This window comes from Felis catus, chromosome D3, assembly GCF_018350175.1.
Source record: "Felis catus isolate Fca126 chromosome D3, F.catus_Fca126_mat1.0, whole genome shotgun sequence".
NCBI lineage: Eukaryota > Metazoa > Chordata > Mammalia > Carnivora > Felidae > Felis > Felis catus.
Genome location: NC_058379.1, coordinates 50,517,968 through 50,524,406, shown reverse-complemented (window position 1 = coordinate 50,524,406; position 6,439 = coordinate 50,517,968). Strand labels below are relative to the sequence as shown.

General features: G+C 40.1%; 1 long non-coding RNA gene across 1 annotated transcript; it reads right to left on the bottom strand.

Annotated features, from left to right (window-relative positions):
• Nucleotides 1-2,029: 2,029 nt before the first annotated feature.
• On the bottom strand, nucleotides 2,030-5,630 carry LOC123381315. The gene is made up of 2 exons (XR_006588191.1): nucleotides 4,213-5,630; nucleotides 2,030-2,129 (listed from the first exon to the last, which is right to left on the bottom strand). It is a non-coding gene; the product is annotated as an uncharacterized LOC123381315 (long non-coding RNA).
• Between the last annotated feature and the right edge of the window lie 809 nt (nucleotides 5,631-6,439).

The following is a 6,439-nucleotide window of genomic DNA, read 5'->3' as shown; positions in this document are numbered from 1 at the left end:
AAAAGCCAAAGTAGCCACATGTTAGCTCCAGGGCCCTTGCTGGGTAATTAAATATTTTCATATTGGAGAGTGCTTCTAGATCAACAAACTCTTCCTTCTCCAGCCTTCTGTAATGGTCCTCTTGATCCAGTAGTCTCATGATCCGTCCTAAAAATACCTATCACCACACTCCTTCAGTAGATTTTGGTTGGGTCCTTCGACTCTTTATTGGTATAGCATCTTTCTACCCTTTGCAGGCTCAGCATTTCATCTCTCCAAACAGGTCCTGCTATAACTTCACTCCAGTTACAAATCTGGTGGTCAGAAGGAGACGTGGGGCTATATCCAAAGAGTGGGGACGGGGACATGTACCATTTTGCAAAGCAGAGGCCCTTCATCATGGCAAAGCACATGGGAATCAAGAAGACATAAAGTACAACTGCAAGTGCAGATGGTTCATGAAAATCTTGAGTTACAGTGTTTTCAAGTACATCCATCCAGATGTCTCTGTCCAAAGTTTCAGCAGTCCACTTGTTCCAGCCAGAGCCCTGACTTTGGCATAAGACTTGCCAGGGCTGAGAATGCAACCTTCTTGGGAGTTCTGTAGCTCTTATAATTAGGTCCTGGGCCCGGTCCTCTGCTTTTTCTACCTGCTAGCTGCAGGAAATTAAATTTTCTTCATATGTTTCCCAAGAGGTTCTCTGGCTTCCACACTTAGCCATTAATTTAATTTATCAAATACATTAATTGCTCCCAGCAACAACAATCAAATTCCATAAGCTTCATAATTACCACCTCTCCCAAACTTCTAAAGCACCTGAGATATTGCCTTAGTGATGCATTTCTTTCTATGGGTATACTGTCCCAGTTCATCTTAAATGAAAACGCTTAACCACTGCACCACCACAGTGTGCCAAGAGCCTCCCACAAGAGCTCTACCTACCACAAATGTTGGGGTCCTCATTGGGACTCACTGCAACTGGTCGGTGGCAATTACGTCTTATTTTAGATTCAGACCCTCAGACCACTCCATGTACCACCTCTGTTCAGCCAGGTTCCCTGTGAAACATTTAGACAGATATATTCCTGCAAGAACTTTGTTTGGGAGTGCCGTTGGGGTCAAACCTGTGAGGGGCTGAAGGAAGTAGGACTGGAACTAGGGAAGAGTTGAACATTGATGCCACCACCACAGAGGTCTCAGCCTGGGACCTCTGGGAAAACTCCTCAGGGCAGTCTTGTTTGGGAAGAGCAGGGTGGGCTGTTACCCCAGTCTGGGGGAATAAGCCCTTTAGTCCTGAAAGGTGGATCTGAACAGTGCAACACAGCGCTGAGCACAAGCAGAAACCTTTCAGACACGATTAGCAGAAGACAAGACGGCATGTGCAGCTGTAGTGCAGAATATGGCAACGCAGATGCAAGTTGGTTATTTGAGTTGATGGAAGCAAGATAAAGTCACTATTTTTAATTTTTTCTTTCCATGAAAAACAAAATGAGATAATTAGTTGAGGATGAGTAAACAGATTTTGAGGAGAAAAAAAAAATTACATAGTTCTTCTAGATGATGGAACAACAAATTGACAGAAAAGTAGGACAAGATTGCCTGGGACCCCTGAAACTCACTTGAGATATATTGTCATAAATTTAAGGGTAACCCATCAGCGTGTTTGAGTGTTGTTCTTCAAGAACATTTAGTTTCTCAAGAACAAGCACAGGGTAGGCAGAGAGGTGAGTTTCACGAGGCTGAGGTTTCACCTGCGAGTGCAGTGGTGGGAGACGGATAATGGAGTTGATGTTAGAGAGAAGGGGATACACTTTGTATGAATCATAGACTCTAAACTAAGGAAAGATATTCAGGACAAGAGGGGCACTAATGACAACAAACACAAAGGTAATAGTCAAAATGATTGGAAAATCTTAAAGAGCTAAATATTTGCAAGAGCAGATGACACTAGACCCGGTGAGCTAGCAATACAAGGAATGCTGAATTTATGGTGGGTTACTTTCAAGAGAGAATCAGGTGCAGCTATCAGAATGAAAATCTGTAGAGTACCTCCATAGGCTTGGATATCCGATGTTGAGGGAGTGATCACTGCAAGTGAGAAACTCAACGGTGTGAAAATCCAGAGTGTGGGTTCAGTCATCACATGATGCTAAAGTCATCGAAAGAAAGGTAAGACAGTGGTGGTGAAAACAAATATAAGGATCATGTTAAAACTGTCAATAAGTAAGGCAGTTACCAGGCAGTTGGTAGATACTACAACAAGGTGGGGCAGTCCAATTTAAATAGCTAAGGCATTAGGGGAATGAAGGGCTGAATAAACTTGAATGGTAATAAAAGGAAAAGAACATTTACATTACATATGGGGTGGGAGAGAGATAAAACAGCAGCCATAATAGGAACAGTTGAGAGGCTGCAGAGGAATCACACATCCTCAAGTGATGGCTGGATTTCAGTAAAACCAAAAAGGAAAAGGAATGTTTACAGAAGTTAAAGATCATACACCATTTTATTGATAACAGAACCTGAGTTCCAGAAAGTATGTGTGCATACGTGGTGAGGTCAGGAAGTGAGGAGCTCACGGGAGGAAGGATAGGAATCAGAGTGTTGTGTGAGATTATGTCAGATTAGAGGGTGTCCAGAGCCAAATGGAGGTACATAAAGGTAACCATGTATGTCCTTAGGGGCTTGGACTTCTGGCGAAAATTGGGATCAGAGATAGGCACAACAGGAAGATACTGATCTTGATAGACACTTAGAAAAAAAACAAATATTCATTCTTAATTATAATATTCCTGAAACTGTCTCTTGACCATTTTGTAATAGTGAAAACATTCACTTGGAGACTAGGGTAGGACAGTGTCAGGATCCCAGGAATCTCTTTTTGTCTTTCTCAATCCTGGTGTGAATATGGTCATGGCCAGTGAAAGGCCCATGGTCCCAGGAAGCCAATCATAAGACTACAACTGCTGCTTATGGTGATTGCTTCTGGGCTCAAGTTGTGCTAGTCAAAATTTTGCCCATGGTTTCTTTCTTTCTTCTTAATTTTTTTAACGTTTATTTATTTTATTTTTGAGAGACAGACACAGAGTGTTAGGAGGGGGGAGGGGCAGAGAGCCAGGGAGACAGAATGTGAAGCAGGCTCCAGGCTCTGAGCTGTCAGCACAGAGCCCGACGTGGGGCTCAAACCCACCAACCGCGAGATCATGACCTGAGCAGAAGTTGGCTGCCCTACTGACTGATCCACCCAGGCACCCCTCTTTCTTTTTTTTTTCTTTTTAATGTTTATTTTTGAGAGAGAGAGAGAGAGAGAGAGAGAGAGAACGAGGCAGGAGGGGCAGAGAGAGAGGGAAACAGAGGATCCGAAGCAGGCTCCACACTGATGGCAGAGTGTCCAAACAGGGCTCAAACTCACAACTGTGAGATCATGACCTGAGCCAAAGTTGGCTCCAACTGAACCACCCAAGTGCCCCTTGCCCAGGGTTTCTAAACAGAGCTGGCTGCAAAGACTTCTCTTTGATGACTGACGCATCCGTTTCTGGACCCATGTTCCCCACTATGTGGAAGAAGTCTATCTGCTTAAGACAGAATGAGCAACCCACAAAGAGAAGCAAAGAAGAAAGAGGAAAAGGAGACTTTACTGCATTCTAGTCTTTGAAGCCGATTGTTTCGAATGCCAAAGCTGACCAAACCCTTTCATAAATGGCCAATATATTGCACTTTTTTTATTACTCTGATTCAAGTTAGATATGTGTCACTTGCAACCAAATGTACTTGACTTGTACATATATTTAAAATAAACACATTTTAAACAATGGGACAGTTCCGCATTGTACTCTTGAAAGTTCTAAGTAGAATGACCTTGAAAGGTCTTCTAATCCATTTCTTTGCCTTCAGGCAGAATGACACTTAAACCGTCCAAGAATGCATGTGGATTTTTAATAAATACCATCTGTTGGTGACATATGCCTGTGGGATTTGTATGTGTAAATTACAATTATGAGATGCTCAAAAAAATAAAAAACAACTATACATTTCTATTGCCTTCTCTGGAAAGTGATGAATCATGTTACAGAGTGTATACTGTATTTCTCTTTTTGAAAGGGCATTACCAATTACTTTAGCGATGTGATTTTCAACAAAGTTGAAATTGCCTTAATGAGACTATCTGAGAATTTCTGATTCTTCAAAGTATGTTCAACTATCATAAAATTTTTAGTTTTAAAAAGTCTTACCTTTGACAAATACTTGTTTTTTGCCATTATCAGTGCTGTATGGAAGAAGAAACGCAAGTTCGTGGAAAACACACTCCTCCCAGAACAGTAATGACATCATTTCTGACATTATCAAAGGTGCTTCCAGCAAACACTCCACAAACCAGGGCAATGTTGACGTTTCTTCCAGGAGAGCCAGAAACAGTGATCAATGCTCAACAAATAATAAAGGATTTTCCAAAAGGTAAAGAGAGAAATTTGTTTAGGATCCTAAAAGAGTACTACCAAAAATAAAGAGTAAAAATAATTAACTCTCTACCAAATAATAACACATTAGGTAACTTACTGTTCCATTATTGTCAACACCATATGAGATTGTAAGTAATATTTGAAATCAGAGTCTAAGGATTGCACATCCAGACATGAAAAAATTCCTATTTCAGGCATTACTCTGAAAAGGATATAAATGGTCATTCTTCACTCTGACGGCCAAAACAGTGACCAAGAAACAGCATCCACCCTGTTCAGGTCCTTCCCATGATGCAATGTTCCCATAATGCCACAATGTTGGCTTAGGATTTTAGAAAGTCAAAAACAAAACAAAACAAAAATGAAGAGTTAAATGAAATTTGATTTCCCCCTTCTGCACAATATACAATTTATGTAGTAAATTTTACAATATGTGTGTTTCAGGGAGCCTGGGTGGCTCAGTCAGGCATCTGACTCTTGATTCTAGCTCAGGTCATGATCTCACGGTTTGTGAGGTAAGCTCTGAGTAGGGCTACAGTGCCACGCTTGCATGGGATCCTCTCTCCCCGTCTGTCTCTGTCCCTCCCTCACTCAAGCACACGCTCTCTTGCTCTCTCTCAAAATAAACAAATAAACTTTAAAAAATCCTATAAAAAAAAAAAAAAAATACGTGTGTTTCAAAGTCAGTGTAAGTTTGTACATGTGTATATCAGTTTGTTTGTATGCCGTGTGTATGTCTGTCTCCCTGAGCCTGTAGAACTATTTCTATGAAATATCACACTGGGAACACTGTTACAGGCTATTTTCCTTAAAATTCTCCAGACCAGAAAGGCACTGTGGCATTTCATCTATAATAGACACCAGGCACTGGAATGACTTTGCAGGAATGAAATGTGATATTCAAATCAAGTAAAGAAACTAGTTTCTTTGTGCAATTTACATATCTCTATATAATAAAAGGGATCATATTTTCTTCAAATACTTTTTTTAACTCAATAAACAACTCTCTCCTACTTCTGGTTGAAAGTAAAGCCAAATTATTTCAGTCAATAGTTTCAAGAAATAACATTTTACATTTATTTTTCATTTTCATGTTTTATACAATATCTGTCATTTGTTTGAAAATTGAATGTGTGGCTCAGTCGGTTAAGTATCTGCCTTCAGCTCAGGTCATGATCTCAAGGTTCATGAGTTCGAGCCCCACATTGAGTTCTCTGATGCAGAGTGCAGAGCCTGCTTCAGATTCTCTCCCCCTGCTTGTGCGTGCACACTCTCAATCTCTCTCTCCCTCTCCCTCTCTCTCTCCCTCTCTCTCACTCAAAAATAAATAAAAATTTTTAAAAATTAAGTAAAATTTTGCATATTTTGAATTCTCCTTAATTACATGTACTATATATTAAGATATTACCAAGTTATTTGGAAATTTAATTTGAAGATTGAACCTTTACTTGTATTTCCCTAAGTGGGATCCCCTGAACTCTAGTCATAGGAAATATTTGACACTGTTTTTGTGAAGAACACATTTGGAAAATGCTTCCATTGATATATTTAAATCGCTAACACATGCACACACACAAATTTATGTAATTTTACTTAATCCAACTTTTCCTAATACATATTACTCTAGACTACTCTGAAGGAAATACCATAAAGAACACAGAACTTCCTGATGGAAACACCATAGACTACCTTAAGGAAGACACCATTTCTATTGGATTAACTTTAAAACATAGTCTACTCTTCATAGGAATGAATTGCTTGCAAAAATACTAAACAAACAAAAACAGAAACAAAACAAAACAAAACAAAACAAAAAAAACCTTCACATATTCACATAAGGCTGTGTGAGCATTCCTTCCCGGCTGGCTGGATAATTACAGAAACCCCAGGGAGAATGGCTGGGGATGGGGACTCTCCCCATCCCTTATTTCTTCCTCACACCTCTTGTCCACACTGCTCCACATGCCACGCCATGGTCACTTCTGTGTATCATACTTGA